This window comes from Aethalodelphis obliquidens, unplaced genomic scaffold (genome assembly GCF_003676395.1).
Source record: "Aethalodelphis obliquidens isolate GAN/ISIS:26980383/991018 unplaced genomic scaffold, ASM367639v1 scaffold59, whole genome shotgun sequence".
NCBI classification, from domain to species: domain Eukaryota; kingdom Metazoa; phylum Chordata; class Mammalia; order Artiodactyla; family Delphinidae; genus Aethalodelphis; species Aethalodelphis obliquidens.
Genome location: NW_020838003.1, coordinates 9,571,622 through 9,597,270, shown reverse-complemented (window position 1 = coordinate 9,597,270; position 25,649 = coordinate 9,571,622). Strand labels below are relative to the sequence as shown.

General features: G+C 37.7%; 1 pseudogene; it reads right to left on the bottom strand.

The window, feature by feature from the left end:
- Nucleotides 1-22,509: 22,509 nt before the first annotated feature.
- Nucleotides 22,510-22,971, bottom strand: LOC113609941 (PHD finger-like domain-containing protein 5A pseudogene; annotated as a pseudogene).
- Between the last annotated feature and the right edge of the window lie 2,678 nt (nucleotides 22,972-25,649).

Sequence of the window (25,649 nt, the reverse complement as noted above, 5' to 3'; positions counted from 1 at the left end):
CCAGAAAACTACTAGAGCTAATCAATGAATTTGGTAAAATAGCAGGATACAAAATTAATGCACAGAAATCTCTTGCATTCCTATACGCTAATGATGCAAAATCTGAAAGTGAAATCAGGAAAACACTCCCATTTACCATTGCAACAAAAATAATAAAATATCTAGGAATAAACCTACCTAAGGAGACAAAAGACCTGTATGCAGAAAATTGTAAGACACTGATGAAAGAAATTAAAGATGATACAAACAGATGGAGAGATATACCATGTTCTTGGATTGGAAGAATGAACATTGTGAAAGTGACTATACTACCCAAAGCAGTATACAGATTCAATGCAATCCCTATCACACTACCAATGGCATTTTTTTATGGAACTAGAACAAAAAATCTTAAAATTTGTATGGAGACACAAAAGACCCCGAATAGCCAAAACAATCTTGAGAAAGAAAAATGGAGCTGGAGGAATGAGGCTCCCCATCTTCAGACTATACTACAAAGCTACGTAGTCAAGATAGTATGGCACTGGCACAAAAACAGAAATATAGATCAATGGAACAGGATAGAAAACCCAGAGATAAACCCATGCATATATGGTCACCTTATCTTTTTTTTTTTTTTTTTTTTGCGGTATGCTGGCCTCTCACTGTTGTGACCTCTCCTGTTGCAGAGCACAGGCTCCAGATGCGCAGGCTTAGCAGCCATGGCTCATGGGCCCAGCCGCTCCATGGAATGTGGTATCTTCCCGGACTGGGGCATGAACCTGTGTCCCCTGCATCAGCAGGTGGACTCTCAAGCACTGCGCCACCAGGGAAGCCCGGTCACCTTATCTTTGATAAAGGATGCGAGAATATACAATCGAGAAAGCAGAGCCTCTTCAATAAGTGGTGCTAGGAAAACTGGACAGCTACATGTAAATGAATGAAATTAGAACACTCCCTAACACCATACACAAATAAAACCCTCAAAATAGATTAGAGACCTAAATGTTAGGCCAGACACTATCAAACTCTTAGAGGAAAACTTAGGCAGAACACTACATGACATAAATCCAAGCAAGATCCTTTTTGACCCAATTCCTAGAGAAATGGGAAAAGAAAAGTAAAGAAATGGGACCTAACGAAAGTTAAAAGTTTTTGCATAGCACAGGAAACCATGAACAAGACAAAAAGACAACCCTCAGAATAGGAGAAAATATTTGCAAACGAAGCAACTGGCAAAGGATTAATCTCCAAAATATACAAGCAGCTCATGCAGCTCAATATCAAAAAAACAAACAACCCAATCCAAAAATGGGCAGAAGACCTAAATAGACATGTCTCCAAAGAAGATATACAGATTGCCAACAAACCCATGAAAGGATGCTCAACATCACTAATCATTAGAGAAATGCAAATCAAAACTACAATGAGCTATCACCTCCCATGAGTCAGAACGGCCATCATCAAAAAATCTACAAACAATAAATGCTGAAGAGGGTGTGGAGAAAAGGGAACCCTCTTGCACTGTTGGTGGGAATGTAAATTGATACAGCCACTGTGGAGAACAGTATGGAGGTTCCTCAAAAAATTAAAAATAGAACTACCATACGACCCAGCAATCCCACTACTGGGCATATACCCTGAGAAAACCATAATTCAAAAAGAGTCATGTACCACAATGTTCATTGCAGCTCTATTTACAATAGCCAGGACATGGAAACAACCTAAGTGTCAATTCACAGATGAATGGATAAAGAAGATGTGGCATATATATACAATGGAATATTACTCAGCCATAAAAAGAAATGAAATTGAGTTATTTGTAGTGAGGTGGATGGACCTAGAGACTGTCATACAGAGAGAAGTAAGTTAGAAAGAGAAAAATAGCGTATTCTAACACATATATATATGGAATCTAAAAAAAAAAAATTGGTTCTGACGAACGTAGGGGCAGTACAGGAATAAAGACGCAGACATAGAACATGGACTTGAGGACACGGGTAGGGGGAAGGGTAAGCTGGGATGCAATGAGTGAGTAGCATTGACATATATACAGTACCAAATGTAAAATAGATAGCTAGTTGGAAGCAGCCGCATAGCACAGGGAGATCAGCTCCGTGATTTTTGTCCACCTGGAGGGGTGGCATAAGGAGGGTGGAAGGGAGACGCAAAAGGGAGGAGATATGGGGATGTATATATATATGTATAGCTGATTCAGTTTGTTATACAGCAGAAACACACCATTGTAAACCAGTTATACTCCAATAAAGACCTTAAAAATAGAATAAAGATTATCTGAATGTTAAATACATGTCAGGATTTGGAAGGGATCCAGCCCATTTCGTTCATTCAGTAGACAGTAGTTTGTACTCATGACACCATTAAAGAAGCTTCAGGCAAAGACAGGACTAGTGTAACTCTATGAGAATCTAGCCTTCTTAGAGGGAAGAGGATTGTGTTAGATCTATTTCCCTTTGCATGTTTAGTTCTTGATCTTTCTCCAGTGTGTACTCCAGGAAATCAACCTGTATGAAATACAACCCCAGAGTTCTCTTGGCCTCAGCATCTATTTGAGTTTGGCCAGTGGGGAGCATTGCTTAGAAATTAGAGGGAGTGGACATTGTGAGGGCAAGATTTTTATTACCCTGACTCTCCATTTGCAAGGTCACGTTGAGCTGGTTGTGTCCCTGTATCTAAGATCAGAGCTACTGTAAGATGGTCCTCTCCACATAGCCTGTCTGTCTCTAGTTTCCTGCAACTCTCCCTTTTCTTGCTACTTTAAGGGGGGTAACTGGGTATGTTACTAGTCCCAAGACATTGTACCATGCCTTGTGGTTTTTCTTACACCCTTCTTGCATCTCTGTAAAATTTTACTTAACTCTCCTTAAATTACCCTATTTGAGTATGTCATCTGTTTTCTACAAGAACCCTGAATGATAGAGGAACAATAACAACTTCCTCTTGAAAGGTCAAAGTGACGGTCTGAATTACTCGTTTGTAAAAAATTCTGCCAATTCATAGAAATGGTCTGTAGCTTTCTACATATTCAGGTAAAAATGGGTGAATTCACAAGAATGACATATAAAGACGTGGCTTGTGTTGGTTGTGACTGTAGTTATATGGAATGTCATTTGGGTCGAATGAGATGTTATTAGAGCTTCAGTAAATGCCAGAGTCTTAAAACAGTAGAGCCTTTAGAGATGGAGTGGGAAGCTGAATGCATTGCATCACAGCTTCTCAACTTGCAGGTGAGAAATCTGAAGTGACAAGAAGTTAGATGAGTTGCCCAAGATTAGCTGATTAGTATGTGGCAAAGCTGGGTCTTGAACCATCCTTTGTGACTGTAAGGCTAGTGGTTGTTTTACTGCTCCAAATTGTGGAAAACAGTTAAATTTAGTTTCCATTAAGCGGAATACATAGATTTGACTTCAATTGGTCAGCTTGTAATGAGCTAGAAGTGTACTTGAGCATAGTGTTGTGGGTTTTGATTTGTTTTTAAACAGGAAATTAAGTGCAAGTGAAGAATTTCAGTTTGCAATAATTCATCTGTCATATCAGTTCAGCTAAATAGAACAATGTTATGAAGATGTTAATACTGTTTTAGAATTGGTCTATTCATAAAGGAATTTTTTTGCTGTATAGTACTTTTAGTTTCAGAAACTATAATTTATACTTGTGTTGAGTGATGGATTATAAAAATGCTCAGAAAACAATCCTAATCTTTGCATGTAATTCATTATTAAAAGAGTTTGGGGGGAGCTTGGTCTCTCATACACTGTCATACAATAGAAAAATGTTTGATTTTCTACTGTGTATGTGGTGTGTGTACCCTGAGAATTGCTGTAGTTGTTATATGGAAGGTATCAATGTTTCTGCTCTTAAGATAACACCCTAATGCTGTTACATGGGATAGAGATTATGTCCCAACTGGAAAACAACCAGGATAAAATATCCTGTGTCAGTCAACTGTTAGGAAGACCTGCAAGATAACCCCTTCAGTTAAAGTGTAAGCCCCTTATGTCAAATGTGAAAACTTATATTTCTTTCATAGTTTCTTCTACCTCTTTGCATAGTGGACAGGGAAAATGATAATTACTTAGTAAATATTTGGTAAATAAAATCATGATAGATGTTTTTGTAGTATTTCAGGAATAAGAAAGGGAGTTCAGTCTAGTCTGTTGTTTTATCCAGTTCATAATTGCTAGGCTAGATGGCTCACACAGTGGGAGTATTACTTTGCTATACATTGTGTGTGAGTATGGTGATGGTTTTTTTTTTTTTTCTATTTAGGTTTGCATATAGAAAAATTGGATTGTTAATTCAATATTATCTTTTCAAAAAATTAAAGGATGAAACTGTTTAGGTAAACAAATCAATAATAGGTTGATTTAAATCAATTTTACTATGAAACATCATCAATTTTCTTATATATAAAACCTTGAAAATTAATAAATATAAGCGGTTTGTTGGCTTCAGTTTTTGGGCTTTGATCCATAAAGACAGTGACTCACATCAACTAGATGTGTTATTTTTCCTTGTACCTTTGTAATGTGCTGGGATGGTCTTTGCTTTAGTTCTGCTTTTTTGGATAATGCTGCACCTAACCATATTACACGCATAGTTTAGAATTTTGAACTACCAGTTTTGCCCCGTGTGATGCAAATATATGTCATTCCCTTTAAAACATCATAAATGGGTCCTTTTTTTAAAAAAATGGTTGGCTTAATTATCTTTTGAATGGTGGAGGCTTCAGAGAAACAGATCTGTTGAAAAGATGACAGTCATCTGTATGCTTATCCATATGTAAAAATTGTATTTTGATAATGACATTTCCTCCAAAAAGAAAGTTAAATAGAAAGTTACGCCATAGTCGTCTGGGTTGAGTATTCAATGTTACCTTATTGCTCATCCTATCAAATTACTTCTCTTCCTTATTTGACCCCAAGGTGGAGGAATGTAAATCTGACAGGTTGCAGGCCTCAGATCGGGCCATATCTGTGAGTTGGGGGAGTTTCCGTATGCATATCTGTCTCTTTTTCCTTTCTTCTTTATAAAATGGTAAGAACTTCCACTTGTGAAAATACACAATTAACTCACCCCTTTTTCCCTCTTTTTCTGTCTTTCTCTTTTGTATAGTGAGAGTAGAAAGCTGTTCCTTAGAAGAGGTACAACAGGCTTTCTTGCTGTCTCCAAAGTCAGTCTCTTCATTCCACACTGCAACAAATGTGGAGTTACTGTCCTAGCAAGAAGCTCAGTATTAGACAGTGAGAAGAACCGTGTTTATTTCTTCACTGTTAGATTCCCATCACATGGCAGTATTTCCTAGTGTAGACTTGTAGCATTAATAAACAAATGAATAAATTCATAAAGCCACACCATACCTTTTCCACAGACCTTCCTCTTTCCCCATCACCAAGGAAACTTGAAAAATATTAGACTCTATGAATGTACATACTTAAGGATATAAGATACATAATAGTTTGGACCTCTTAATCCCCTACCCCTATATTCCCCCTCCCACCTCCCCTCTCCTCACTGGTAAGTCTGCTTACTGGAAGTGGCAAAAGCAAACAAAAATCAGTTGTCCACATAATGTAATTTTATTGTTGAAAGATTTGACTTTCTTTTAACCTGACTTCATTTGCTTTTAAATATTGAGGTAGATAGAAAGCAGTGTTAGAATGTGATTTTGCCATCTTTGGGGAAGGCATTGGACCCTAAAATAATTTAGGATGACTTTGATGGTAAATTCTAAGACATGTTATGATAACAACTTTAACACTGTTTAAGTTGATTAACAATATTTGTATGTGTCTGACATTTTTAGTTGATACAGTTGAAACTGTTCATTATTTTCAAGTTACCAATATTCAATTGAAGAGCATAAAATTTAATGTACTTTTAATTCACTTTTTTATTAATTTTTGTGTGTATATTTACATCTTTTGAGGCATTTCCTGTATAAATCTTCAATTACTATTCATTGGAACACTTCATAGATACAGAGATTTTCTTCACAAATTGTGTTATATTCCAAGATGTTCATAATTTTGAAAGATGGTTACAAAAAATGAAAATGGAAAGATTTTCTTATTATCATAAGTACCACATTAACTTGAAGTAGTAAAACTGTGAACTTTTGCTACAATGGCTTCTAAAACAACACTTGGTTTTTCTGCTTGAGTCAGTGTCCTTTTCCTCCTTGTTGTGACTGTCCATGGTGCTGAAAGCCTGCTGTCTTAGACATAGTCATATGTCAACATGAGAAATTTCCAGACTAATGCCCCCATTTTCAATGCAGAATTATAGAGAGGCAAACTCACTTACCTAATCTGTTATCGTTTGTAAAGGCTGATCAGGACAAGAATCCATGTGTTTTTTTCTACTATGCCAGGTTGGCAAACTTGGCTTCAAACCTAGAGGACCCCAGTAGTGTTAAATGCACAAAACTCTAGGGTTCAGTTTGAAAAAGAAGTTTCTTAATTATGAGTCTTCATTAACCCTTTTGACACAGGAAATTATATGGAGATTTTTTTTTCCTTGTTGGGGGTGCAGTGATGAGATTTCATCAGCTTGTAACAACTCTATTGATGAGGGCTATAAATCCTTTTGGAAAAAGAAATTAAAAAAAATTTTGAATCATTTCTCACATTTGAATATTTTGAAAGCCTTCTTAAAATTCTGAGTGACTTTGGAGTACTTTCCAAATATGAACAGCTACCTCATTATCTTAGGACTAACTATTTAAATTCAGTGTCCACTCATGGTTTTGAAAAAACATTTGGGAAAGGTAGCAAGGTATAGAAGAATAAATCCTGAGGCTTCTAGGTAAAAATTCTGAGATAAAATATGAGCCACCCTTATAAATGATGCTTAGAAGAATTTTATCTGGTAAAGGTGTTATTTCCCTTCCTAATAGTTTGAGATGCTACTTAGTTTGTTCTTGCACATTGGATTGCTAATTTTATTTTTCTCTTTATTTTTATCTTGGTTTGACTGTCATTTGGAAACATTTGAAATCAGTTTTGGTACCTTCTTTGAAAAATTAATAAGATTACTTGTATTTTATTTAGAATATGGGGAAATTTTTAGAGCAATTCAGACATTTTGTCTTCCAAATGTATCTATAGGGAAAATAGCAAAAATATCCCTTAAGTTAAACCTATGTATTTATCGTATTATGCAAGTGCATACTATTTACTCTGGTTTTTTTTCTATATTTTTTGGTTGTAATATTCTTTTTCAAAAAATTGAAGTAGGGAATTCCCTGGTGGTTCAGTGGTTAGGACTCAGTGCTTTCACAGTGAGGGCCCGAGTTCAATCCTGGTTGGGGAACTAAGATCCCACAAGCCACACAGCATGGCCAAGAAAAAAAAAATTGGGAGTATAGTTGATGTAAAATATTACGTGTTACAGGTGTACAGTATAGTGATTCACAATTTTTAAAGGTTATACTTCATTTATAGTTATTATAAAATATTGGTTATATTCCCTGTGTTGTACAATATGCCCTTGTAGCTTATTTTATACATAATAGTTTGGACCTCTTAATCCCCTACCCCTATATTCCCCCTCCCACCTCCCCTCTCCTCACTGGTAAGTTTGCTTACTGGAAGTGGCAAAAGCAAACAAAAATCAGTTGTTCACATAATGTAATTTTATTGCTGAACTCTGTACTGTGTTCCATTGATTTATTTGTGTACCTTTGTGCAAACACCAAACTATCTTGAATACAGTAGCTTTATGATAATTTTTAAAATCAGATCCTCTCACTTGACTGTTTTTTTAAAATTTATTTTATTTTATTCATTTATTTAATTTTTGGCTGCATTGGGTCTTCGCTGCTGCACACGGGTTTTCTCTAGTTGCTGAGATTGGTGACTACTCTCTGTTGTGGTGCACGGGCTTCTCATTGCAATGGCTTCTCTTGTTGTGGAGCACGGGCTCTAGGTGCATGGGCTTCAGTAGTTGTGGCATGCAGGCTTCAGTAGTTGTGGCACATGGGCTTCAGTAGTTGTGGCTCGCGGGCTTCAGTAGTTGTGGCTCGCGGGCTCTAAAACGCAGGCTCAGTAGTTGTGGCGCATGGGTTTAGTTGCTCTGTGGCACGTGGGATCTTCCTGGACCAGGGCTCAAACCCGTGTCCCCTGCATTGGCAGGCAGATTCTTAACCACTGCGCCACCAGGGAAGCCCCTGGCTACTCTTTCTCAAAGTTGTTTTGCCTGTTCTAGGTTCCTTGAATTGCCATATGAATTTTAGAATCAACTTAACAATTTTTACAAAATAGCATCCTGGGATTTTGGGGGGATCTATAGATCAATTTGGGGATAATTGATCTCACAACAGTATTGTATATTCTGACCTATAAGCATGATGTATCTCTCCATTCATTTAGGTCTTTTAACATTTTTGTCAGCAACATTTTATAGTTTTCCGTGTATAGGTTTTACATCTTTTGCATCTTTGCATTGTATATCTTTTGTCAGATTTATCCCTAAGTATTTTGTATTTTTAATGTTGTTATAAATTGCATTGTTTTTTGAATTTTAATTTCTGATTACTCACTGATTGTATATAAAAATACAATTGGTTTTGGTATATTGATCTTTGATCCTGCAGAATTGCAAACCTCACTTCTTAGTTCTAGTTGCTTTTCTGTAGATTCCATTATATTTTCTACATAGGCAATCATATTGACATATTTTTCTTTTATTACTTTAAAGATGTTGCTCCATGTCTTTTTCTGTACCCTGTTGCCCATGAGAAATCTGCTGTCATCCTTATATTTGCTCTTGTTTATATAATATGTCTGTTTCCCTGACTGTTTTAAAGTTTTTTCTTTTTATCACTGCTTTGAGTAATTTTATTATGATGTTTTTTGGTGTCATTTTCTCATGTTTCTTGAGGTAAGTGAGCTTCTTGGTTCTGTGGGTTAATTTCAATTAAATTTGTAAAATTTTCATCAATTATTCATTAAAAAATTTTCACCCCCTATCTCCTCTTCTTTGGGACTCCAGCACAAGCATGTTAGACCCCTCGAAGTTGTCCCACAGCTCACTGAGTCTCCATTCATTTTTAAAATTCTTTTTTTCTCTCTGTGTTTCATTTTGGAAAGTTTCTATTAATATGCCTTCAAGTTAATATTTTCTTCTACAACATCTAACCCGACATTAATCCCTTCCAGTGTATTTCTCCTTTTAGACATTGTAGTTTTCATCTCTAGAAGTTGATTTGGGTTGTGTTTTTTTTTTTAATATCTTCCCTGTCTCTATTAAGTTTTTGAAAATATGAAATATAGTTGTAACAACTATTATAATGTCCTTGTCTGTTAATTCTAACATTTGTATCAGTTCTGGGTCAGTTTTAATTGATTTTTTTTCCTCGTTAAGATTTATATTTTCCTGCTTCTTTGCATGCTTGGTAATTTTTACTTGGATGCCAGACATTTTGTATTCCTGTAAGTATTTTTGTGCTTTATTTTGGACTGCAGTTATTTGGAAACAGTTTATTCTTACCTGGTCTTATTTTAAAGTTTGTTCAGCTCACCTAGAATTGTGTTAGTCTAGGGTAATTATTCCCCACTTCTGAGGCAACACTCTTGAGTACCCTACCCAGTGACCGATGATGCAGTGTGATGTTTCCCTGTCTGCCTTGAGGGAACAGGCACTGTTCTCAGACTTAGGTGAACTCTAGGTATGGTTCTTTCTAATCCTTTCAGGCAATTCTTTCCCCAGACTCAGATGATTTCCTCACATTTATGTGCAAATCAGTACCTTGCTCAATTTTTAGAGAGATTCTCTACAGATCTCTGGAGTTCTCTCTCTGTGAAAGTCTCTTTATTGGTTTTCTGTTGTATACATTCTAGCTGCTTTGGTCTTTCCAGGCTCTCAGTCTTTTCAACCCAGGGAGTCAGCTGACTTCCCCCACTGGATTCCCTCTCCTTGGGCTGCAGCCTGGAAATTCTCTCAAGGCAGTATACTGGCACAAATGTAGGTCTCTTCTTATTTGTTTCTTATCTCTCAAGGATCACTGTTCTTCATTGCCTGCTGTCCAGTGTCATGAAAATCATTGTTTTGTTATATTTTGTTTGTTTTTTTGGTGGTTTCAGGCAGAAGGGTAAATCTGGTTTTTCTTACTTCAAATACTCTTATTATTACTGGGGGTTAATTATATGCTAAACCATGTGCTGGATACAATAAGTATAACTGTAGGAATTAAGTAGAAATGGAAGTAATTTCCAGAGCGATAGGAGAAAGATACATGAAAGAAGAGAATGAACTCATGTTTGAAGGTTAAGTAGGATTTGGATATATACAGTGGAAGTATCATATCCCTTTAGTCAGAAATAGTCCTCTTATCGCAAAAGAACTATGGAGACGTGAATGAGCAAAACTTTTGCTGTGGACTATTTTAAGGAACCAGTCTAGGGACTTCCCTAGTGGTCCAGTGGTTAAGACTCTGTGCTTCCACTGCAGGGCACTTGGGCCAAACCCCTGGTCGGGGAACTAAGATCCCACATGCCACAAAAAAAAAAGGAACCAGTGTATATGTTTACTTCAAGGAATTCTTTTTGCTTATCCATGTCTTTTAAATGGAAACTGTTAAGAGATACAGTGAAATGTAAATTTTAGCCATTTGGGAATATGTTATTTGTTAATACCAGGTTTTAATTTTTCAACATCAAGTTATTTTACAATATGAGTTTTTATTGTAAATAATAAACAAATGTTAAATAAATGGGTTTTGGAATCAAGCAGATCTGTATTTGAACTGGCTTTGTCATTTATTAGCTGTGTTTCCTTAGACTAGTCACTTATCTTAGTTTCAGTTTCCTCATCTTTAAAATGGGAATAATGAATGTTGTTATCAGGATTAAGTGAGGTCATTCCTGTAAAGTACTTGGAACGGAGCCTGCAACAGATTGAATCCTCCATAAATGTTGGTTGCCCTTATATGTTATACCATGAAGGTGGAATGGCAGTTGTATTAAAATATTTTGTGGTATTTAGTTTTCTGACATAAAACTATCCATTTGTTTTTCTCATAGACTCTTACAGCCAAAAAAAAACTATATTCAAGTGTAATATTCTTCTATTCATTTCTTAAGCTTCATTTTACTTAGTATTCTTAGTCTTTGCCCACATGATAACAAACATCTGGATAAAAAATGAAAAAGTATTAGATTTGGATGACTGGGTTCATCTTAATGGTCATGGATTGACCAGATGACCTTACCTGAATTAACTGTATTTATGTCTGTTTCCTACCTCAACTTTTTATCTGTTCTTTTCTTTTTTCATCTGTGTTATCCCTGTCCTGCTGAAGTTGGCGTCTCCTCCCTGCAGTTTATCTTTTGTGGGTTTCGTTCTGGAAGGGAGCTGTGTCTGATTAGTTTTGAGGCTTTGTAGGAACCAAGCTCCCCCAGCCCCTCAGTTCTCCCTATCGCACTACAAATGGAAATGTACTGAGTTCATCTGAGTTTCAGCCACTGCGTTCACATCGGCCCACTGTGTTTTCCAGTGAGAACTTGTTGGCTATTTTTGGGTTTTCGTGTCCTCAGATCCATCAGATACTTTTGCTTCTTTCTCTTTACTCCTACATGGCAGGGAATACCACACAGGTCTTGTGGCTGCTGGTGGTTTATCCCAATCTGCTCATATATTCAGGTTCCTGGGGAAATCTTATCACTTAATTGTCACTATTTGATGTAAATATTGTTCATAAGTTTTTGGGTTTGGTATCCTAGTTGCTCTGTCTGTTTTTATGGGGGGATTTGGGGAGATTTAAAAACTATATTGTGGCTGCTGTCTTATTCCCAGAATCCCTCCCTGATCAGAATGTTTTTCACATTTATCTCTCTGTTTGAGACGTAGCCAACAGTTTTCTGGAAGCTCTGACCCAAAGGTTAATGAAATGGAAACTAGACTGTGATAAAAGAAACTAGCCTAGCTGGAGGTGGCTGGCTAGTGGGATTATTTTAATGCAACCATTTAATTTTTCTGGATGTGTCTTTCTGTGGCTTAGGAATACATTACTTCCTTATTATTTAATTTGCAAACATGATGACAGTGTATATATCATTTTTAGGCATTTTAGATATGCCAAGAGTCAATTTCTGCTCTCCTGCCCTATAAACATGAAAATTACTCAAAAATTTCTGATACAGCACCATCAGCTTGAAACTCAGGTATTGCTTTTATTCCCTATCACCAGAATTGTAAAGGGATTTTTACAGTTTTTAAGTCTTCTTGTTGAGCTGGGGTTGCTTTCTTTTCTCTTGCTGACCTCTTGTTTTTCTTGATCTTAAAGATCATTCAGGTTGGAAATGCAGGAGGTAAAAAGCTTTTTAGGGTTTTCATTGGCTTCAAACCTAGAGAGTGTCAATTAAACCAATCCAATTACTTTGGGAAATTTTCCTTTTTTTTTTTTGAGGAAATTAATCACTATAGAAATAAACATGTCATCTGGTCATTTGAAACCTTATAGATTTTTGTTCAAGTTTAAAATTGATTAGAAGTAGTGCTGGTAGTGGTGTGGGGTGAGTGAGAAAGGAAGGGAGCAGAATTAATTATCTCCCGAAATCTATCACACTCCAAGGGCATTTTCTGTAGCATCATTATTATGAGTGTATTGTTAGACCTCACCATGGAAGGCAAGTGTATTAGCAATTTTACCTGATTCACAGAAGAAAATAAGAATCTGAGAAATTCTTAAAAGTCCAGGAAGATATAATTAATTCCCAAACATCTTCCTTGTGTTCTATGTTCTGCCACAGAAATAGCTGAACTTTTATCAGTAGTAATCATTAATGACCTATACTCTCTCTTACAATAACAATTTTCACTTAATTTTCAGAGGGATTCAGAAAGCTCTCATTTTTGAAGCCATAGAAATTACTACTGACCACACACATTTTTGTGCACCAGTGAACTTCGAGGTACTTGGATGATTTATAGCAAGGAGAGGTTTTCTCTTTATCTGATTTCACTGCTTTGCTCCCAGTACAGCCCATGTGCTCCTCTCTTGAGTCTTGCTGTGTGTGGTACCCAGTTCATGACTGTTTACTTCCCAGTTCACCACCCTTGCCAAGCTATTGTCCGCTGCCTGAAAATCCTCCTAACATCAGCTTTGTTAATAAGAGTTAATCTCTCCATTCTTATCTAGTTCAAAACTCAATTCCTACAGGAAGTCTTCTATTAAATGCTATTTATTCCCTCTGAAGTACCATTGCGGCAACATCCCTTCAGCACATATATTTTTGATTTGAATAATAATGTTTCTCACTGCATTTAATATAGCTTTTAGTCCAAACTGAGCTCTTAATATATGATTATTAACCAAGTAACCTATTACCTTTCCTTGTAGCAAAACCAGTAAGTAAGCCTCATGTATCAAAAGTCTGTATTTATTGTTTTGAGTGTTTGAGGGTAAAACAAATGTTCAATGAAAACAAAGTTGGGTGAGTTTAGATGAATTGGGTTTTATACTAGAATTTGGTTATTCTAGTATATTATAGTTATTTTGCATGCCAACATTTAACTATAACATATAGTAATAACTCTATATATGCTTTTCGATGATAAAAATAGCTGCTATGTATTACTATGTACCAGGCATTCTGTTTAGGAACCTGGATTATCTTGTCTTATCCTTCCTATACTTGGAGGTATGTTTATTATTATAGTCATTTTACATGCAGGTGGTGATGTTGGTGCTTAAAGAAGCCAGGTAACCTGCCCAAGATCAGCCAGGTACTAAATGGCAGAGATGTGGTTTTCTTACAATCAATCTGCATCTAGAACTTACATTTTTAACCACTCCATTCAAATCTTAATGCCAAGAAAAAGAACACCATGGTGAATCATCTTTTTTCCTGTCCATTTTATAATACCCAGGCAGATTAAAATAGTCCAGAGCAGTGTTTTATGAAAACTTTTTCCGGACAATGTGAATCAGAGACACTATATTGTAGGACCCATTCACTGACTAAGCATGAGGTAATCTAAGTGCAGCCTAAGTTTTTTCTCCCACTATCCTGGTTGTATTCAGAGGTCCACTTTACATTCAATCTTGCTTTAGGAGGTCTTCTTGGGCAGGACCTAAAACGGTGAAAGGCCTGCTCTCTCTCCCATGTGGCCCACCTGTTCTAAAGGAAACACACATGCATCTCTTGCGCCTATAAATTCTGAGAGTACAGACAGCTCGTAGCCCCCAGCCGACTAGATTCTGTTGCTTCAGGGCACTTTGACTTTTTCAGAGGTAAGTGGAGCCATCTGTCTTTCAATGACCAGGAATACACTGCAAGTTCTGGGAGTGATCTCATGAGGGCCCCCTCTCTCTTTTCATACTCTGACTCTATTTTACTTCCTTTTACAGATGAGGCATTCAATGTCATGGAACGGGTTGGAAATTTTTCTTTTGTAAATTCTGTGCATAGAAAGGGTGGGTGCGTAGGTGTGTTTTTCACTCGCTTGGTATCTATTGTATTGGTGCTTATGCAGAAGTTATCTATTGTATTGGTGCTTATGCAGAATACCTTCATTTTGTCCCTCCAGACCTGCTCTCTATCCCTATCCATCCTCTTGTGTGGCCCAAGACACCCACCTATTTGGACTTCACCAGTGGACTCCCTTGCCTTCTGGATTTATGTGGAGTTTGGTCAACAGGGAGTCTGGGGAGAAGCCAGGAAGAAGGGAGGAGAGTGAGGTTGGGTTTGTAATTCCCTGGCTCCCTTCCTACTGGGTTCTGTTGGGCTGCCAGCATCCCTCAACCGAGGCTTTTTTGTCAAGCAGCCCTCTCCTCTCCTCTGATTTTGGTAACAACTCTCTTCCCTTGTGTTTTTGGGTCTAGGGATGTTGGCAGTTACCATGGTGTTACTAGACCAGGGGCACTGCATCATCCTTTGTGGTTTCCCTATAATCTGCCCACATCGTTTGTGAATACTCCCTTTATTGAACTTTCTTCATGTTACCCAGCTTCAGTGTGCTGTCTGCTTCCTGCTGGGATCCTATTTGATATGACACCTTAGTTGAAACTGACATAGAGATGCTGCCATTTTTAACATCCTGTTACATGCATTAAAAATGCATTAAAAATATAGATTCCTTAGGCCCCCATTAGACCTACTGAATCACAATCTGTGGTCGTGGCATTTGGGATTCTGCATTATTTTTAAAGATTTATTTTTATTTATTTATGTATTTTGGCTGCACTGGGTCTTAGTTGCAGCTCGTGGCATCTTAGTTGTGGCATGCATGTGGGATCTAGTTCCCCGACCAGGGATCGAACCCAGGGCCCCTGCACTGGGAGTGCCAAGTCTTACCCACTGGACCACCAGGGAAGTCCCTGGGATTCTGCATTTTTAACAGGCATCTCAGATGATTCTAATACTCTAAAGAGTCAGATTTAATAGAACTCTAACATCAATTCAGGAAGTAGGAATCAAATTTTGAGCGAGGCCCAACCTGCAGGGATTTAACTATTTTGCCAGCCTAGAAGGCTCACCGAGTTCAAATTGGTAAAGTGCTTTGAGAGTCAGTAATTGAACAATACTGTGTTCATACTATCCATGTAGCATTTGTTTTCTTTTATTTTCTCTAAATTGGGCTGAATTCTTTTAGGTGGATTAATTGATATTTCTGACTGCTGCACATAGCCCCTATGCATGGTTATTTCTTATACTTTCCTTGTATAGACATGGCTTACCAGTATCAGTTCGAGTTAATTCTTGGCCTAATACATAGATCTAATACCACTTGCTAATACTTCAGTTTAATAAGCAATGTTTGAACTAACTATTACTGCTGCATGTTTCCAGAACAACATTTCTTAAAAGGGAGATTTTTGGAATTAATTTTAATAAGGATGTGGCAGGCATAATATGGCCCACCGAAAGTGTCTATGTCCTAATCTCTGGAACCCGTGAATGTGTTAGGTTACATGGCAAAGAGGAATTGTGGTTGTAGATGAAATTAAAGTTGCTAATCAGATGACCTTGAGATGTTGAGATTATCCGGGAATATCTAGGTGGCTTCACTCTAATTACAAGGGTCCTTAACAGTGGAAGAGGGAAGTAAAAGTTGGCACACTGTGATCTGAGAAGGGCTAGATCTGTTGGCTTTGTAGATGGAAAGGGGCCATGAGCTGAGGGATGAACTCCCTCTAGAAGCTGGAAAAGACAAGGAAATGTGTTCTCTCCTAAAGCTTCTGGGAAGGAACACAGCCCTGCTGACACCTTGATTTAGCCCAGTGAGACTGTGTTGGACTTCTAACCTACAGATATGTAAGATAATAAATTTATATTATTTTAAGCCACTAAGTTGCTGGTAATTTGTTACAGCCACAATAGAAAGCTGGTACACAAGGTTAAAAGAAATGAGGGGAGGGAGATTTCAAATAATAAATCAATACTTTAACTGGGGTCATTTACCCTGCAAACCTTGAAGTACTCAAAGGCTGTAATTGTCATGTCTGAATGTTTGAAAATTTAATTCATTCCTTAGGAGCTTTGGTGGGTGCCGTGGGGACTTTTTGATATTGTAATTATGGGGTTGGTACAGGAGCTCATTATACACAGAGAGCGAGAACTGGGGATGTGTGGCACGCTCTTGGACCCATTCTAAGCCACCTCTTGACTGCCCAGAATGTAGATGACCTTCAGTGAGTGGCAGGCCAGCCCTCTGAGAGATGATATCTCCATAAAGGCCCTGTTCCTTTGTGTCTCTGGGAACCTGTCAGCCCATCGCTGTGCTGTTATAGAGGCTAGGCAAGGAGCAGGAGTTCCTATCTGATTATTTTCTTATCTTTTCCATTTTCTATAGTATTTTTTGTTTTTCCTATTATCTCCCAATTCTCATATTAAAATCTTTGCATTTGCTATCATATTTTTAATTCCCAAGAACTAATTTTTAATTTCTGGATGATGACAAGGCCAGACTCTGCTATCATAAAAGATGATGAAAAAGTTCTTAATCAGTTCTTGTGGGATAAGCTGCTCAGATCTGTTGTTTTGCCAGTGTTTGTAATCTTTTCTGTTTAAATTACAACTCAGAGTTCAGGAACTCTGAACTGAGCCCCCTTCTTGACTATGCCTCTCCATAGCCTGCCAGCCCAGTTTTAGCAAGAATCCTGCTAAGCTAGCTTAGTGAGACTCCCCCCAACCGCGCCCCTCCCCCGCCCTTGGTATCCAATCAAATTCCTCATCCCCCCAACCTTTGATACCTAACAAATTTCTTCGTAGTAATTTCCCATCTGCCGACTCCCTCATCCTGCCTGTGGGCTCTAAATCCCCAGCTGTCCCTACTGTATTTGGAGTTGAGTTCAATCTCTCTTCCCTACTGCAAATTGTCTTGATCCCTATTGCAATAATCCTGAATAAAGTCATCCTCGCCTGTTTAACTATCCAGTGCAGTTTCTCTTTGACAATGTTTCTTTCATATAGACTCCTTCTCTTATTTCTTTCAGTTCAGTATCTTCTCTTATCAATCAGAGAACATTAGTGACGGGCTTTAAAAAAAATTTTTTTTTTCTTTTCTCTGCATTTTAAAAAATACAAACTTAGGTTTATTTGAAAAAAATTTTTTTTTTTCTGTTTTTCATATTTAAGAAGCGGGCACTAAAGTTCTTATTGGAAGTTCTGTGTGTGATTTGTCAGCTGAAAGGCTTTAGTGTAGGATGATTAGGCTAGGCCATTTCAATTGCCTCTGACTCTTCCTGCAATTCCCCATCAATGCCTGTGGCTCCATTCTCTGGAGCTGGCAAGTTTTTCCAGAGAGAAATTTCCCAAACTCCTGCCTGTTGGGAAAGAAATAAAAGCCTAGCTATGTGAGTCCTGGATGAAAGCGTGGGTAAGAAACTGGCAATCTAACCTTTCAGTATGTGGCTTTTATATGATCATCCTATCTTTAGTGTGATATCCCTTATTCTCTGTGTCCCTGGTATCCTCTAGCCCATAATCCCTTCCATTCTCCATCTCCAGAGAGTGAATCTAGAGTCCTCTGTAGTTTGGGGAGGATATCTAGAGCAGTCTTGTGCAGACTCCCAGTCAATCTTCCTGCTTTTAACCCTGCTCAATTTCCTACTCTTTTGGAGGTATTACTAGTCTTCTGAGTCTTTTAATCATTCTGAGGAAATAATTGGTTGGCTTTTAGTTTCTTTCAGTGCTGCTTTAGGATTAAATTTTCTCAGGTCTGCTAAGTCAGGATCACTTGTCAATCTGCTCTCCATCCTCCAATATTTTGTTTCTGTCTTCTCCTAACTTTTCTTTGTCTTTCCTAAAAATGGAGTATCAGAAAGTGTTCAATGCATCATGTTTAACTGGAAGTAAATGTACATTTTAGAAAGGTTTCAAGATATTAGCTAATTATCTTTTGGTTTCCTCTCAGTCAATAAGAAATTCAATTTACCTTAACATCCCAGTTCCTCCCAACAAACACAGAATTAATAAATGGCGATGGAATGATTGATTTATTATATAAATAGACGCACTGTATCCTTGACACTTTGTAAAGGATGTAAAGAAGTACCATATTAAATAAATCCAATCGAAGGCAAATAATTCACAATAGAGTATAAATTACATAAATTTACACTGCCTCACCCAGCATATTGCATTAGAGCCGAGGATTATCTCAGTAATCACCTAACAATAGGGGTCAATATTGATTTTAACTGCTAATTATGTCAGGGGTATGCCCCCCGAGTTAGAATTTTAAATCTCATTCTGTTTAATCTGAAAGCACTTCCTGAACTCTGAGTTGTAATTTAAACAGAAAAGATTACAAACACTGGCAAAACAACAGATCTGAGCAGCTTCTCCCACAAGAACTGATTAAGAACTTTTTCATCATCTTTTATGATGGCAGAGTCTGGCCTTGTATTTTGGACCAAGGAGTCACAAACTGGGATACTTAAGGCCAACTCAAGTGGAGTAAAGCGCCCAACAAACTTAGAATTAATAAATGATGATGGAACTATTCAGTCATTAAGATTGGATATTTCCCTTGTTTGTCAAGGGCATTTGAGTATAATTTAAGGAGTAAAGTAAAGAAGAATCAAGAGTAAACATGGAGGAATATAGTGAGTTACTATTTGGTAAAATCCAGGACTCATTTTTCTCTGGAATAACGCCTCAAATCCCTGCCTTCGTTTTAAAGGATATAGAAGAAACACTGATGGCAGCATTTTCTCAAAGCCAAGAATGATTCTTGGATCAATCTTATCATGTTCCTCATTTACATACATTAAATTTGATAGTGGCTGAGATTTTTACGAAATATTTTAGGTCATTATTGATCAGCTCAGCCACCCAAGGGACCCTGTTTAAAATAGGGTCCTGAAACATCATATGAATGTTTCATTTCCTTGGATGTTTAGATCCAAAACAGGGCTTAAAATATCTTGTTGGTAGATAGATATGAATTTTTGGCTGTTAAGGAGATGTGGAAGATTAGTTGAATTAACTCCTGCTTCACTCCATTCTGAACATGTTATAATGTTCTAGAACATTTCCAAATTTTAAAAAATGCTTCTTATTGAAAACAGAGTTCAATAAGTTGGTTCCAGGCGGTGAGGAGAATCTTTTACCTGTAAAATAAAACTTACATTCAGATACTCCTTCAACAAGCCAAATAGTTTTCCATACAAGGAAATGTATACTAGGTATGTTCATGCTCTGTCTTTAGTTTCAATACAATGAAACAGACTTAGAAATTTTTTTGAACTACATTTGTCAAATGTCCAGTTAAACTATTGCACTGTCAATATTTCAGTCTGCAAGTATGTATCAATTAAATGTCTTAACATGCCCTGGGTTACAGATAAACATGTTTTCTTGTTTAATTTTATGAAAACATCTACCACAGTGCCTGTCATATGATAGATGCCTATTAAACATTTTCCGGACTTCCATACCTGTTAAATGTGTTGACTACCCACTGAAAAATAAAAGGTCTTCAGAAATAAATTATTAAGCAAGACTTAGGCCTTTTAGGCAAGTGAAGATGAAGAAATGTTCAAATCATAATCTTAAAGTAAATACGTTATCTGTCACTTACCCTTAGGCACAATTGATATTTAGTTAGTATTGGATATAAAATATCAATTATACCAGTTGGTGTATAGCCACGGTTCTGAGTACCTACCCCTTTCTCTGCCCTCTGCATCCTGGACCTTCCTACAATCCAGCAATAAAAAATTACAGCCTGGCACAGTAGGGGGTTTTCATGGAGTCCATTCTGACTGACAGATGTCTGGGATATACTGAGTATATCTTGACTATCACTCTCTTCATTTACCAGGTGATATTTGCTTAGGGAATGCAAATAAATTTCAATAGTAGCTGGATACAGATTTTATTAGCATGCAAATTAGTTTTTTGGGGGACTGGGGGGAATAGAATTAGCATTTCCCAAGCTCTTTTTCACTGAAATATTGTTAGTCTACTTGAAAAATGCTGGATTGAGCAGTTACACCTATTCTTTGGTATAGGACTTTTCAGAGCCTTTAATATTTGACTTTACATTTTAACTCTCTAGGATTTAAGGATTACTTGACTATGAAACCCTTTTTTTCCCCATGGGACACCAATTAATGTCAATTGATATAATGTGCATTAAAACTCTAAATATTTAGGATAGCCCTTGCTGCTTCTCATATATGTGTGTGTGTGTGTGTGTGTGTGTGTGTGTGTGTATATATATAAATTAGCATTATTCACTCTTTGTTTTTTTTAATTTATTTTTTAAATTTATTAATTTTTGACTGCATTGGGTCTTCGTTGCTGTGCACAGGCTTTCTTTAGTTGCGGTGAGCGTGGGCTACTCTTCGTTGCAGTGCGCGGGCTTCTCATTGCGGTGGCTTCTCTTGTTGCAGAGCACGGGCTCTAGGTACACGGGCTTCACTAGTTGTGGCTTGTGGGCTCTAGAGCACAGGCTTAGTAGTTGTGGTGCATGGGCTTAGTTGCGCTGCAGCATGAGGGATCTTCCTGGACCAGGGCTTGAACCCATGTCCCCTGCACTGGCAGGCGGATTCTTAACCACTGTGCCACCAGGGAAGCCCGACTCTTTTTGAATTATCAATTTTATGGCAAGGCAGAAGAAAAGTTAATGTTGATTAAGGCAAAGAAAAGTTAGAGTTGACTATTGTAGTCAAGGTAGGCTAGGTCAAGCTGTGGGAACACCCAATCCCCAAATCCTAGTTGGTTTAACACACAACAGTGGCTCATGCAAAGGCTGCTGTGGTTCGAGACACTGTCCTTCAAGTAGTGACCCAGTGAAGTGGCCGCTTTTTTCTTACGTTGGGGAGCTGATGGAATGTTTGGTGAGACTTCCTGTCTCTGCTGAAGCTGTAGAGCAAAAATCAGTATTATGTAGTTTAGTATGTTGATTGTCCTTCATTTTAATTTTGGTAAATACATAAATAACAAGCTATGTGTTTTTACCTTCCTCCAAAAGCACTTTTCCCATTCTGCAAATTAGCCATGGGAAAGTATGAACTGGCTTTGCTTAGCTCATTCTTAGAGTGTCTATTCTTTTTACCATTACATGTTCAGGTTTTTAAATATTCAATTGATGCTGTAGACACACAGAGTTGAGAGTCTGGTTATTAGATTTCTTGCTTTTTGGCATCTTGCTTACATATCAGTATTGTTCCTTTCAATGTTACTTATTCTTTGTGACTGGTTAATTTATGTGTAGATACTTAAACAAGAACTCTACATTTTTTTCCTAAACATCACAAGTGCTTTCTCTTACCATGATTATTTTCCTTTTTGCATGAATCCCAATACCTTTATTCTGAATCGCAAATTCCTGGGTGACTAAAATTCCTAGAGTGAAAATTAAATTGGGAAGGGGCTGACTACCAGAAAATAAACACCAGCTTTATTAATACAATAGCAACAGAAAGGGTTTCCAATTTTTTTTTTTTTTTTTACGGTACGCGGGCCTCTCACTGCTGTGGCCTCTCCCGTTGCGGAGCACAGGCTCCGAACGTGCAGCCTCAGCGGCCATGGCTCACGGGCCCAGCCGCTCCGCAGCATGTGGGATCTTCCTGGACCGGGGAACGAACCTGTGTCCCCTGCATTGGCAGGCGGACCCTCAACCATTGCGCCACCAGGGAAGCCCTAAGGGTTTCCAATTTTTAGAAGAAAAATAACATGAACCAGCACCACCTGGTGGGTGTTGCAAGATGAAATGCCCACATTTATTGTTCTGAGAGCCCCTACCACCCTGCAGATGTTTCATCAAGGACAACTGCCATCAGAGCTGCTGCAAGAACGTGCTTCTCACTGCAGCTAGCTTCACAGTCAGCTCCTCAAACAGAAGACTGAAATGATGTATCATTCCTGTTTTAGAAGCTTTTGGTGTACAGAACTTCTCAATGTGGTTAACACAGTCTTGCTTCTTGAATTTAAGGAACGCCATGAACCAACCTATCAATTTTTCTGTGATACAGTCTGCCAGAGTGCTCTGCGAAGAATCTTTTTTTCCCATTCCTACCATGTCTGGGTGAGAAGAGAGGAAAGGGTGGAAAGGTGCCAGTGTACTAATAGGCAATTCAGGTGATGCTGTGTGCTCCACTTCCTTTCTGTAGGCATTTCTTTTGGCAGCTGCAGCAGCTTGATTGGGGGAGAAAGAGGCAGCCCACCAATCACCTCTTCTTTAAGTCCTATTTTTTGCATTCATAGAAGAGATCTGTCTTAGAGCTCCCAAAGCTGACAATCTTTGGGCAACCATCTCTGTCTTTCTCCTGGATGGTGCACTCCTTACAAAAATAGGCATCTGAAACTCTGGGGCCTCCACGGATCACACAGCGTCCCTGGTAAGAGCCATAGTTACATTCATCACACATGTGCACCAGTGTGCAGGGACACACGTAGGAGTCACAGATCACACACTTGACATCCCATCTTTCACACAGTCTTCCAATGGCAACACCAGCCTGCTTGCAGCAAAAGATCAAGTCCGGGTGATGTTTAGCCATAGCTCCCTCTATGCCACCCCATGATTATTTTCTAAAAGACACTCACCAAGTGAGAAATCTTCCTGATTTTGTCACAGCTGACAGTCTCTGTTGAAGAAAGATTCTCGTCTTTGTTTTCAAGGGAATAGTGCAAAGGATATGAACACTGATAGAACTTCATAAGAGCAGCTGAACTTGGTATCTTGTGATGCCTAGTCTAAATCCATGGTTACTAATTTTTCAGTTTTGTGAGTAGCACATTCACTCACAGTTCTTCACATGTTAATAAAGCCTCTAGTATTACCTCCTGCCTCTCCCTGCGTGTGAACACTTTATTGGAAGGAAAGGAGCTAACCTTAAGCTGGTGTAGACCAAGTTCTTGGCTGAGGCCCCTATAACAAGACAGATTAACAAGAAAAAAGCATACAGATGTATTTAATATAACTTTTACATGACACAAGAGCCTTAATAAGGAAACAAAGACCTGAAGAAGCGATTAAACCAGAGTGTTTTCACGCTAGGTTTGATGAAGTGTGGAGAGTCGTGGAAAAATGCGATAGGATAACAGAGTATGAGCTAAGGGTAGTACACGGGAAAAGAGCAAGGCCTGTTCAGATTCCTTTCAGCATCCTTCCACCTTGGAAATAAGGATGTTCCTTTCCTCCCTGCATAGGGAGGGCCCCTCTCCCATAAGGGTTTTGTGACCTACTTCAGGGAAAGTTCAGAAAGTCCTTCCTGCATGTGACATTTCTTAAATTTTTTTCAGTTTATGCCAAGGTGCCATATCTTGGGGGTAGGTTATCCTGAACACCATCAATGTTGTGAGTACACATCCAGGAAACTCATTAGCTTCAATTGTACTTGATACTTTCCTTCTTGGGTTTCCTTACTCATCCTTCCGAAGTTCTCCCAGCAGGTATGGCCTTCTCCAATTTAAGAAATTCATAATGAATAAGTAGCAGATATAGTAAGCCGCAAATGGTAATATTTTCTCCTAGCCTTGTGAATTCAATGCTTTGAGAACATAATTTTCCCTACAAAAAAGTTGGAGATGGGGTTTAGAGTCTTTAGCCTCTTGTATCTTTAAAATTAAAGATTAAAAAAAATTTAAATTAAATTAAAAAGCAATATATTTTCATTGTAAAAATATTAGAAATGACAGATAAAGAGAATAAGGAAAAAATCCATCTTTAACTGCCACCACTCTCCTACACAAAAATAATTACTATCATCATATCTGTGTATATTTTTATGACCTTTTCTCTATAGGTATAAATATGCCTATATAAATAATTTCTCAAGGTTGCAGTAATAGTATAGACAAAATTTCATGTTTTCTTTTGCTTTTACATTTTATAAACTCTTTTCCATGTTTTTTACATAATATTAATAGTTATTATTTTAGTGGCTAAGACCATTATTTGAAATTGAGTTATTGTTAGAAGAAATGGATTCTTTGAGAAACATGTCCCCTTCTATCCTTTTAGTTTGAGCAAGGTTCTGGAGTATATAGGACATTTTCTTCTCCGCCCTGGGCATGTGCTCACCCATTTCTTTATTCCCCTTTAACTTAATACTAGACGTAATTTTTCAATCAGGCATATGAATAATATTAGAAATTTATTTGGAAAGAAATAATAAATGAAAGAAGTATTCTCTGAGGAGGATCTTTTTGGATAGGGTTGAAGACAGGGTTTTTCATTTTATCTGCCATTGGCTTCCAAATGAAAATAGAAAGAATGGCAGCTGTATTTTAGCTACAGAATTGCGCGTATATGTGTGTCTGAGGAACTTGATGAAATAGCTTAGAAAATGATCATCAGTGCCTTGAACAGATTCATCACAACGTGTGTACTTATTTAAGCATATTCTTGGGTACTGTGCATTCACATGGCCTGATTTGTAATATATGCCATTTTTTCCCCTGAGTTTGCATATCAGAGATGATGCCTTTTTTTTTCTCCCAGTACTGCTGCTTCTGCCTCTACCTGGGATTATGCAGATTCTGGTTTAAACCTCTTTATTCTTTTCTGCAAGAGCACAGCATGATGGGCTTCATTTCTGAGAGTAAATGATAATGGATTTCAGCTTTCACCAGTGACATTTGGAGACTACAAGACTTTAATAATATGTGTGCCACACAATGAAAATGGTCACCCTGTTCCAAGGATGTGAAAATGTAAATAAAATAACAGTGCTGTAAATATGTAGTGGCTAAATCTTAAAATGAAGGTGGGGGTCCTAATTATTTTAATGGAACCAATTTTATGATTTTTCAAGTGGGATGTAAAGGACAATCTTATCTGTAGTGGGTACTTGGGATAATCAAGGGAAAGCTCTTAGAAAGGGTTTAATTTATTCTGTCAGATATTCAAGGCTATAAAACATTTCAACAAATCAAAGCCATCATTTGAGAAATAATAAAGATTAAAAGCCAACATCAGACACCACAAACTTGGGTCCTTCCTGCCCCGTTTTATATTAAATAAAGCGTGCTTATCATCGATTAGCATTTATTTCTGTCTCACTGGGTATACAGTGCTTTTTGATGGTCTGGATCCCAGACCCAATTTCTTGTCTAAAACAACTGAGTGTCCATCTTTTGCTGATAAGCACAATGTGTGAAGGTCGTAAAGAGAGAGTTTTGATAAATTTTTCAGACCTGGGCTTCATGGCTGCATCTGCAGAGGGAGGAGGGGCAAGGGTATCT